This window comes from Schistosoma haematobium, chromosome 2 (assembly GCF_000699445.3).
Source record: "Schistosoma haematobium chromosome 2, whole genome shotgun sequence".
Lineage (NCBI taxonomy): Eukaryota > Metazoa > Platyhelminthes > Trematoda > Strigeidida > Schistosomatidae > Schistosoma > Schistosoma haematobium.
In genome coordinates this window covers 16,537,915-16,550,705 of record NC_067197.1, presented here as the reverse complement: position 1 = coordinate 16,550,705, position 12,791 = coordinate 16,537,915, and positions in this window count along the sequence as shown.

Genomic DNA, 12,791 nt, shown 5'->3' with positions numbered 1-12,791 from the left:
GGGTTGTTGTTCTTTTTCATAATCTCCATCGTCAATTCTAGAGCTAGGAACTTCTTAACTTGTCTGAGGTTAAGAAGTTGTTGTCGAGGTTATTTTCTTTTTCATTTTTAATCTCGCTAATTATCTTTGTTGATTATGTAATATGCATGATATACATAGTTCAAAAGATCATATCAACTTTATTTATAATAAGCTTTATTTTTATTTGAATACAGTTTGCATAAAAAAAGTTACATTAACTGGAGAACATTTGGAAAACTAGGATGGGCTGAGAAAATCTTCTACTAAAATCTTGTGAGTTTAATAATATTGAGGTAGTCAGTCAGTAAAAAGGAATTAACCATTCACAATCCTTAATTTATCAGAGGCAAGATTGACACATTGACAATTCGAATTCATTCCTGTTGCATAAGATAATGGCTTTTTGAATTCAATAGCTCCGTGGATAACGTGTTATATGTTCGAAGAGAAAGGCCTTAATTTTGAGCATCTGTATGAACTACAAAGTTAGGGTACAGGTTTATCCAGATGATGAGTTCCAAATAAGATGAAACCCTTGTTCTAGATTCTCTTTCTAGCCATAATCTAATTCTGATTTAAAAATATTTCATTTTAGTTCGAATGTACTTGCTATCTCACACAGAACTAAATCTATGAATTTCAAATCTCATGACAAGTACAATACCTTAACACCCTTAAGACTGAATTTAAAGGTTCACATTTCCATTAATTACATACTTTTGTCACATAAAAGTCATTATAATTCAAAATAATTATAATTTGTTATTGCGATTATTGTATTATGTGATTTGAGAGATTAACAATAGAATAACATTCTATTGTCAACTATTATCCATTTGAGAAATTCAATCCTTGGTTTATGCAATTATCAACAACGATAATGTAAGACAGCATTTATTTTATGGATATTATCACTTAATTTAAATATTTAACTGAATTTTCAGTTTTGGGTTGTGGAGATTGTTGTTCGTATCCTGCGTGCGGGATACTGGATGTACACTGTTGAAGAGTCCCATACTAGGACTAGTGCTTTTAGGTTTTCATCGGTGGTCTAACATTGATCGGTTCATGATTTCAATGAAATTCACCCAAATGTTTCATCTTTGTTTAAAGAATGTAATAATAAAATGTATTGATGTCCTATACGGTTGTAAACTGTGTGTATGACTTGGAATAAAGTTCTATAAAATAAAAGTAAATCAAAATTGAAATATTTCGAATCTCTGAACTAAACAATGATAAGTTTAAAAACATATGAGAAAGATTTATCACATTTAGAATAATTTAATAGTTGAATTGACTAGTCAATTGAAGCTAGACCACTTTGGAAATCCTAGAAACACTGGACCGCCATTTCGTCCCAGGATTTATCAGTCTTGCGCGCGAGCGCTTAACCTCTAGACCACTGAGCTGGCCGGCATTCAACGGTGTTGATATCTAACTTCAACCAAACGACTAATCCTCTAATAGAATACTTCAATAAGACTAAGAATAATTAGAAAAGTATTTATTGAAAATAACATTTTCATGATATAAAATCGAGTAAATTTACTTCATATTTTAGTAGTTTTGAGAAAATTTTATAATATTTATAGATGATTTTCACTAATAAGTGATATCGACTGGAGAACTGTTGAAAATCATAGGGAATTAAGCAAACGTTACATCCTAATTTAAAACCATGTGATAGTGTTCATTTACATTAGCAAATAACGTTGAAATAATGACCTCCAGGATTCAAAAATATTCCGTTACCACTAGTCTTTGGATCTGCGATCAAATAGTCTACATAGAAAACTTCCATCATCCAATATCACTTTCGAATTCTAACAGGAAGTTGTGTGGCAAGTCAACTGGGAATATGATATTGACCCATCGGTGACAGTGGAAGGCAAACATGATTTGTCTCGAGTGAACTGAGGTAAAAAAAAAGTATGAACGATTAAATTTTGAATAGGTAGTTGAAGGCATAAAACTCACCCATAGAACTTACAAATTTTGGTCTCAGTATCGTGTAGGATTGTTAGTGTACACTTCTGAAGAATCATGAACTAAGACGAAACAACTTATAAATGTCAGCTAATATTAATTGAATCTTATTGTAGTTTTATAAACTCAGTATTTCCAAATTCAGAAGTAAGATATTTGAACATTTACGAAAGAAAGAAACATTTTTAAGTTCTAAAATCTAAGTATTTCCTGTTTTCTTTTTCTAATTAAGAAAACTGAATAAATAATTAATGAAGTTAAATAATAAAAGAGACACTGGATATATCCACATACATACACCTACTTACATTACTATTAATAATGATGTCGATAATAATAATAATGATAATTAGTAGTAGTAGTGTTAAAGGTAACACAAAACACGTAATGACCTTTCACTTTGAAGTTAAAGGAAATGAAATCGGATTCTTTTACAAGTTGAATAATTTTCAGTAGTCTATTTATGTATTAAAGTAAGAAATTATCTAGTAATTTTTATGATAATTCATTAATGATGTTTATGAATGAATGATGTCAGGAAATGTAACATTGTAGCTTCTCTTGACTTCTATGTTCAGTCTTCACAATAATAATAATAATATAATGACCTATTAGTTAATTATATAAATAGTTAGGAAATAATGGGGTGACGAAAACAGCAATAATCTGTCTGGAGGTGTGGCTATAAATTTATAAGGATAGAGGGAAATTATGGACAAAGGACACAGACTATTTTTAAAATTTACTGATATGAATTGTGAGCAGCTGCAAAATATGGTATCCTATAAGTAAAATGTTTAGTAAACAACTTCAAGATGAGTTCCGAAAAGTTTTGGAAAGAAATTATAGCTACTGGAGTCAGATCACCGTAGTAGCATAATAGATATCAGTGTTTTTATTAGATGATTGTCATGCTATACATCAAAATGACTAGTTGTAATGTGGACGTTAGGGTTCTCGTCCACTAATTTTAAATTCTTGTGTTTTCAGAGAAAAATAAAAGGTCCTAGGTTAGATCCTTGAAAAGTTTATTTTTGTACACTGCTAAGGAGTAAGTATTTATAAATAGCTGTCCACTCAAGATACTCAACGTCCATTGGCCGGATACCATCAGTAACAGCCTTCTGTGGGAGAGAACAAACCAACTTCCAGCTGAGGAGGAAATTAGGAAAATACGATGGAAATGGATAGGACATACATTACGCAAATCGTCAAACTGCATCACGAGGCAAGCCTGTTATATCCGAGCGAAGATTAAGTCACGAGTAACTTCTGAGACATATTAATTGACTAATATTATCTATACATTCTTATGGTATAACTATTCAATAATTAGATTATGTATATTTATATTCCTCTCATTATAAGCTTTATTTTGACCTATGATTTATTATTGTACAATTTACGGTTCTTAAGCTATGTTCAGTTTATTGACTACTGCCTCCCACGTTCACAGCCACTTTTTGGCTTTATTGTGTACAAATCTTATTTCCTATTTTATAGTGCGTTGCGGTCTGTTTGTTTGATATATATAAACACGGTATGTTTAAAATATATGAGTCACATATTGGAAGCTGGTATTTGGGGTTCTGGACTCAAGTGGACGGGCTAGGCGGACATAGGACCAATAAGGACGCTAGACTACCCATACCGGTCGAACGTCATTGGTTGGGCACAGTGCGAAGATTGTATAAGTCGTATTTTGATTAGTGGATAAATCACGTGGATAAATCACATAACAAAGCCCTAGCTTGGAATCCTGAGGGGAGGCGGAAAAGAGGAAGGCCAAAGAACACATTACATCAGGAAATAGAAGCATATATGAAAAGGATGAACAACTGGAAGCAGCCGGAAAGGACTGCCCAGGACAAGGTTGGATGGCGAGTGTTGATGGGCGGCCTATGCTCCTCCACGAGGAGTAACAGGCGTAACTAAAGTAAGGATTTCTAAAGTATTGAAAGATATCTAGATGGTTTGTCAGAATTTGATTAATTACCCTGTTTGAAATATATTATAACTTATTCCAATATTACTTCTTCATTCATTAAATTGTTTGCTAATGGAATAAGAAACATACTGTACATTTGTCTGTATTCATTGAGCATGAAAAATAAGGTATTCGGATCATTGTGAAAAAAGTTTTCTTTTTTTAGGAAAAGAACAATTTCAAACAACCAAAAGATGATACTATGACGACCATTAATCCTTGACAAGGTGTTTTAAAGTTTGTATTTCTTAGCTTAAACAACTCTCTAAAGGTAATTAATATAAGCTGCTAACAATCTCAGTGTAGTATCAGGCAGGATAAAATGAATTAAGTGTTTGTTCTAAATTAAATAAAAGAAAGATTTTGTTTAAATTCTGTTCTTCGCTGCTTAGAAAATAAACTGGAAATCTATGTAGTAAGCTGTTCAAACCTAATACATATATTTCTATGTAAGACACTTTCAAAGTTTCAGATCAGTTTTCTATTCATTTTGTTTTATCAGGTATGTATATATTTTTTGGCAACGCGTTGAACAACCACCTCTTGGCATTCCAAGTAATAGATACTTGGTTTGAGCATGAATGTTTGCACCAACACTACAATTCAGGTACATCTGGTTGTTAAGTTCCAAATAAAGAGAAACTCTGTCGGCTATTATCCAAATTTAATATCAGGCTAGTTTCAGAGATTAATTCTTAGAGGTCATAACTGGCCAATCCTGAAGAATATTTCATAATATTTGATTGTGAGTTTGGTATTATTTATTAGTATGACTGGTCACTCAAATATTTTCTATATATTCGCACTGCTGAGGAGTTCCATACTAAGACGAAACGGCCGCCCAATACTTTCAGGTTTTTACCAGTGGTCCAACATTGATCAGTTCATAATTTCAATGAAATCATAAATTGCCAAACAATGAAGAGTAGCCATAGGTCATATTAAACACAGTAAGATTGTTTTAGATCCAAAAATTAAATTTGACCAAGTAAACTCACTGGTTAAAACTCGGTAAAGTAATCGTCTTACTACCAAGTTATGAGCTTCCTTCTGAATTGTAATGATTCGGCCCTCTGTTGAAGACCTCTGAACTATAGTATGAAAAGTTGTTTAATACTCACTAATTCTCAGTTTTACTTTCAAATTTCTACAAGTTTATGGAGAAAACTGTATTCAAAATAATAGGTAATGATCCATGTTATGAAGAACGCTTGATAAATACTTTAGCAGAACCGTTGTGCACTTAAAGATAAATTACAAAAAGCTACCTCTATTATTTACTGAATTGATGATAGGATGACGAGAATGATAGTTTTTATTATCTTTCAAAATGATGTCATAATCAACACATAAGCAAACAACTTTCATAAATAACAAATGAATGACCTATAAATACTCTCTTAGATGGGATATTTGTTAGAATTTGTATGATCCCGTTGCTGGCACTCGCGAATGAACTTCTTGATTAATCTCTTTTGACATATGCGGATTCTGAGCGGATGCCTCGATGTGACCATTTCGTTATATGTTCTAGTATGTTTTGATTTTGAATACCAATAAAATCTAAGAAGATCGTTTCTTCCTATTTTTAACTCATCAACCACACCTCAGTATTGATATTTATACTGAAACTGGAACCTAGTACATATTGCTTCAAACCACAAAGATTTATCCAGTTAGCTACTGAGTACACTTATAAACATGACAGAATAATACTAATCTTTATTAATAAAAATCAAATCTGCCTTTTGGCTTTTTTGGAATCAGTAGCTAAATAAATAAAGAGTTGGTATTTGAAGTGCTAGTAGTAGGCTCGAGTTTCAATGTAAACACCAGTGTTAGGTTACAAATATATCTAGATGAATAGTCCATAACAGAAAGTAATGTGGACCCTAGATTCTAATGCTATCCAGAAACTAGATGTGATTATTCTAGGTATCACTCACGTTTCCCATCAATCGAAATAAATCCTTATTCTTTTAAAATAAAATTATCCAGAATTAATTATTATCTTGACAGTAAGCTTTAGAAAATAACTGACATTCCACAAGATTCTAACAGCTTTTACTATGAGAATACTTATGGTGATGTTTATTTCATCATAAGATGTATGTCATACATTTTCTATTTATTTCCTACAATTGACCACTTAGAAAACAATAATCAGAAAGGTGATTTTGTTTCTTAACGCCAATCAAACTAGATAAAAATAATATATGTTAGCTTAATAGCTCTGAGATCGAATAGAGTTTTTTAAAATTTTCTTTTAATATCATCATACCCTTTGAAATTATTGAATTATTATGTAGATATATAGTTAAAGTTTCATTTATATATATATGTAGTTTTTTAATAATAATAATAATAATGGGGGAAACCGAAAGGTACAATCAGAACACATTTTTCAGTTAAGGAAGATACAACCACTTTTATGAAGAAAGTAAAAGGTTACAGCAGGATCGCCACTGGCTTCTATTCTGAGCCATATCCGATAACGTTTCTATCCACTGTGTTGCACCATCTCTCGGACCCCAGCCAGGGAGTTGTGAAGGACCAACAGAAGCCAGCCCTTTGCAGCTTTCTTTCATGCCACGACACCATGTCATACACTGACCACCTCTCCGCTTTCTCCAACCAGTCCCAGAGTCGGCAAATAATGCACGACGTGGACTTCTCTGGGACGATATTCGGAGAACATATCCAAGCCACCGAAGTCGGTGTTTCAAGATGGTGACACAAATTGCATTATCGTCTCTGTGCCCGAACACACGATGCCGAACCTCTGCATTACTGACATGATGTTGCCACTGGATGTCAGCAATCCTTCGGAGACAGCGATGATCGAACACACAGAGTCGTCTAACGTCCTCAACTCGGAGAGGCCAGGTTTCACAAGCGTAGAGCAAAACTGCTCTCACGGACGCGTTGTAGATCCGACATTTTACAGCCGAACCAACATCATGAAGGCGCCAAAGATGGCCCAGATTGGCATAAGTCCCTCCGGCTTTCACTATACGTGCATTGGTCTCATCACTCACACCCCCACCAGCATTTATGCAGCTACCTAGATACACGAACTTTTCGTCTACTTCTATATGCTCACCATCCAGGGTGAGTACAGGATTAGAATCCTGCCAGTCTTGTAGAAGTACTTTGCACTTCGAAGGTGCAAAGCACATACCATACCTACGGACACTGATTGCCAACTGACTAAGCGCGAATTGTATGTCTTGGGGATTATCGCACAGTAAGACAATATCGTCCGCATACTCAAGGTCGAGAAGCCTTTCTCCAGGCAACAGATCCACACCACCATTGCTTACATCCATCAGAGCTGTTTCCAGAATGTCGTCGATGGCAAAGTTGAAGAGGAATGGTGAGACTGGGCAACCCTGTCTAACCCCACTGCTCGAATAGAACAATGGAGAGAGGTGGTTGTATGCCCTCACTCTGCCTGAGGTGTTTGTATATAGGGCTTTTAGGATGTTAATAAACTCAGGCACATGCTTCTTCAATAGACAATCCCAGAGAACAGTCCTGTCCAACGAATCGATGGCAGCCCTGATGTCAAGAAACATTACGATTGTTGGCCTTTGAAAAGTGTGCCGGTGTTCTGACATTTGGCGGAGGGTGAAGATATGATCAATACATCCTCGATCAGAACGAAACCCAGTCTGCTCCTCGCGAGTCAATCTTTCTCGGGTTTTGAACAACCTACGAAGTATGACGAAGCCAATAGCTTGGACGCAATCGGAAGTAGACTTATCCCACGATAGTTGTTACAGGGACGACGTGAACCCTTTTTAAAGATAGGGACAACTATCGACTCATTCCATGACGTTGATACACTCTCTAGCTCCCACACTTTTGTAAACAACGTCGTCAGTTCCTTAGTCAGAAAGTCACCACCATCTTTAAAAAGAGCCGGAGGTAAGTCATCTGGGCCAGGTGATTTGTAGCGCTTCAAGAGTTGGAGTTCCTTGCGGACTCCCGCCACATTTGGTGGATCAGTCGTCACCGGCCATGGAGGGCAGGACAATTCGACCGATGTTGCCGGAGCAGCAGGTAAGTTGAACTGCCCTTCGAAGAATTCTGTCCATCGTCCAAGACGTCGATGGATGTTAGTGATTGGCATTCCGTCATCCTCGCAGATTGTTTTGCTCACACCAGACCTTTTGCTTCCGGTGGCCCGGATGAGTTGGAAGAGCTTCCGGATGCAGCTGCCGTTTCCAGCTCATTAGCACGCTCCGACCACCAGGCTTCTCGGTCCTTACGCGAACTTTGCCCAATTTCATTACGTAACATCCTTCGTTTGTGGTCAAACTCACGGTCACCCGGAATAGACCGACGAGCTTCAATGAGTTGTGAGGAGCCTGAAGAAACACAGTGCTTATAAGCGGGACGTTTCGCGAACCCACAACTGACTGTACCCGCCATTTTCATGGCGTCATGCAATGCAACCAATGCTCATCTATACTTTTTGGTGGAATGGTAGCTAGCCTAGAAGCTAGCTCGGTTCGATACTTACTAGCAACTGAAGTTGCAACCAACTTGCTAACATCAATCCGTTGGTGGCGGTCACTCCGTTGGCCACTGAAAAGTAAGGTAAGATTGGCGCAGACCAAGGCATGATCAGAGTCCGGATAGGTACTCCAAAAGGAGCGGCAGTCTTGTACACAACCACGCCAGCAATAGCTGATCGCGATGTGATCAATCTGAGTCCAGGCTTGAGATGCAGAGGGAGGATGCCAGGTGGCACATCGGCGATGACTGTGCCGAAAGGCCTGACCCACAAGGCAGTGGAGTATCGTGAGGAGATGCAGTTCCACGGAAGCCGGTGACAAACGATTGGTTCATACACCATTTGTTCCTTCAGGAAACTGGAGCCCATGTGCACCATTGGTTTGGAATCCGGTTAAAGCGCCGGACATTCGCTTTTCGTCCTCTCACTTTCGTAAACAACACCCGTGTTGCGAGAAGGCAGTGAGTAGGACTTCCGTGGTAGAGGCTGTATAAGCGTGGCCGTGTGAGAGTATTTCTAGAGGGAGGGCGGGCCCAACCCAGTCTCAGCCATACCAGGGCATGTGGGGGCTATATTTATAAAGGGGGGTTTTCTTTATACATAATCGTGAAAATTTATCAATAGATGGAGAACTAAAGTCACACTGATAATGATTTCACCTATATACTTATACGCTCAATAAGTTTTATAAACTGCGCCGTTGATAATTTTCGTAAAATATTTAAGCTACTGAAAAAGCATGAAAGTAAGATAATGTGAAAAGACGAAATAGATGTGAGACTTGATTGACGACCATTTGTATGAAATCATCATTGAAAAATGGGTAACTTCTAGTTATCAACACAGACCATAACAGTGAAGAAAGTATCAAGAAACTACTTTCATAGCATGGAATCTAATCTGAATGTTGTAAATGATGTATTAAAACAGTCTAGAGGAGATATTAGATAAAATGAAATCAATTTTCAATAGAAATCGTACACAACCTATGGATGAACAGTGATAATATATCATGATTAGAAATAAATTTCGAGAGGTTGAATAAACAAAACATTAACGGCTAATTACAAAACAATGTATAATGGACACATGAGATCCTCAAAAACATTTCATAGGTAAGAACACCACATCTGAAATTGATGGAGAGCAGTAAGTATGATCATCGAATGACTGACAAAGTATAAGAATGTTTGATATTGGCGAGAATAATCTAACAAGTACTAATCGAAGAGATTTCCAAAAGCAGAGCAATCGGTGGAATGAACTCAGTGATTTAAAATGTTATATTTTTATACAACAAATTTAATCCAAACCATGCAGCTTGACCTCAGTAAAAGGTAATTAATTGGTGATGAAAATCATGGTCACCAAATAGCTACTGAACCTAAAGCTCTGTTAATCATATAATTATGTTCATTTTTCTAGTGTTATGAAATGTTAACTCTTGTGATCAGCCTTACGGTATTTTATAAATGAGAGTGATTGAACCTGGACCTACACGAATTCGATAGACTGGACAATTAACGCACAACTATAATCTACAACGTGAAGGAAGAAGTCAGGAGGAGCTCGATATTTGAGAAAACATACTTAAAATAGATCAAATCTGTGTATATTGAAACAAACATGACCTTATAAAAATAACAAACGTGAGAACAGCTAATCAAATGACAGTAAAGTCAGTAAAGCAATATTAAAACGTCACTGAGGTTATTATTCCACTAAAGAACCAATGTTTCTTAACAAAAACTGGACAACCTGTAGCTATCATAGAATAACATCATATTTGAGGACGTTTGAAGATAAAACTAAACTGAACTGACAACCTTGAAATGAATGAAACCAGCCAATCAAAATAAAGATACTGGTTGTTGAACTTAAGCGCGAATTTTAAAACGAAACCAGGGATAGTGCGACAAGCTTCAGTCTTATCCCACCAATACGCGATTTCGACTTTCAGATTGTCTTTACCTTATGTTACGTTATGGATAATTTTTATTAATTGCTTTGATTATTAAATATAAGTACATTCCAGGTGCTTACTGAGTTGTAGGCTCACTTTTTCTCTTGTTTCTTCCTATTCCAGAGTTCCTCACACACTTCCTCAGCGTCTGGTATATATTAGTATCTCATCAGGGGATTTACCCATCGGGTGATTCTAGCCATCTAATCGAGTTGCACACTAATAATAACCTCTTACAGGACACCATTTTCCATGAGACTTCACATTTCCGCTAATTTCTTTGGTGATATGATTGTAGATCGCTTACAGAATGTTGGACCACTAGGAAAAAGCATCTTACATAGCTGTGGTCAGGAAATGACTCGCAGATAAATCACAAAGTCAGGAGATGAAGTTTTAAATAGCAAAATTGTAAGTATTAAAATTAGAATCGTTAGGTTTAGGAATATTAGTGTAAGGAGTGTCAAGTTTAGGCTCAGGATAAGAGCTGAGATGCTAGCATTCTAACACTACATTCTTTTCAGTTTTACCGTTTTTTCGTAATATAAAATTCGTTTACAAAAGCTTGTAGTGTCAGTTAAGCCCATATATCATATTCTCGCTTTCGGACAGGTCAATCTATTCATTCTACTTGAGTCACATTTTGACCTTGTTAATTATTCGCTTATCAATCTTGACTGTTTTTATATGAGCGCGTAGGTGTGTGTACATTTCTTATCCTATTCATCACACGTCTGTAACTTATTTTTGTTTGCCTATAAATATTGATTGACGCTGGACTAAAGGGAGTTGGCTTACCCGCCATCTCCACTGCGCGTCGTTTTGATTTGATCTATTCCATTCGCTCTATATACAAAATATATGTATTCAAAAGTCCATTCTCGTCATTTGACTTATTTAATTCCATTATTGACTACCGCGATTTAAGTCGATGATTATATACGAGGATAGGCGACATATATATTTCAATAACAATCATTCATACGATCGAATTAAAGTCAGAACTCGGGCCACTAAAGTGGAGAGCCCGTCAACAAACATCGTCCGATTTAAACGACGACAAAATAACGGGCCCCCAAAAAGTGGTGAGCCCGCCGTCGACGACGGAGTCAACACAGCAAGCTATGTCGATGAAGAAACTTCCGCACTCTATACTTTCGACGAACAAATTCAGCGAAGCCAGCACAATCTTCAATCCGAAGCAATCAGCAAAGCCTGTGCATCATGGTATGGACATGCTCAAGACGTATTATCTTATCGATACTTTGTCCTCATGTCAACTATTCTCATTGATCCATTTGTCGGATTGTTTCCATTATGATTCAAATTATCATCATATGCTTATTATTACATTATTGTCATATCATGACCGAATGTGGGATTACTAATTTTGTTCGTGCTGACATCAAATATAATCATCGACTTAAATCGCGGTAGTCAATAATGGAATTAAATAAGTCAAATGACGAGAATGGACTTTTGAATACATATATTTTGTATATAGAGCGAATGGAATAGATCAAATCAAAACGACGCGCAGTGGAGATGGCGGGTAAGCCAACTCCCTTTAGTCCAGCGTCAATCAATATTTATAGGCAAACAAAAATAAGTTACAGACGTGTGATGAATAGGATAAGAAATGTACACACACCTACGCGCTCATATAAAAACAGTCAAGATTGATAAGCGAATAATTAACAAGGTCAAAATGTGACTCAAGTAGAATGAATAGATTGACCTGTCCGAAAGCGAGAATAAGATATATGGGCTTAACATAATAACTGACACTACACCCTCACGTGGAATCCTCAAGGCCAAGGGAGGATAGAAAGACTGAAGGACACATTACGCCGAGAAATGGAGACAGACATGAGAAGGATGAACAACAATCGGATCGAACTAGAAAGGAATGCCCAGGACAGAGTGGGATGGAGAATGTTGGTCGGCTGCCTAAGCTCCATTGGGAGTAACAGGCGTAAGTAAGCACGCTCAGCATGACATGCAGCATGTGATTTGTAATAACTCTGGACATTTTTCATATATGTGATTCTATAGTAATTACTAACCAAAATGGGTGTAAGACCAATATAGAAATGAATGTATTTTCGACTAGGGTCGGCGTTGTGTGTTGGGGTTAATAAATCTTAATTTGTAACAGTCTTTGTGTTCTTACTTCCGTGTCGTGGGAATTGCAGTAGTTCCTCGTTTTCCGAGTAAAGTGATAAGCTATTCCGACATAATATATCAGCGACGACCAGATACAACAATTAGCGTTAAATTAGAAGAATTATCAATGAAATTACGAGATA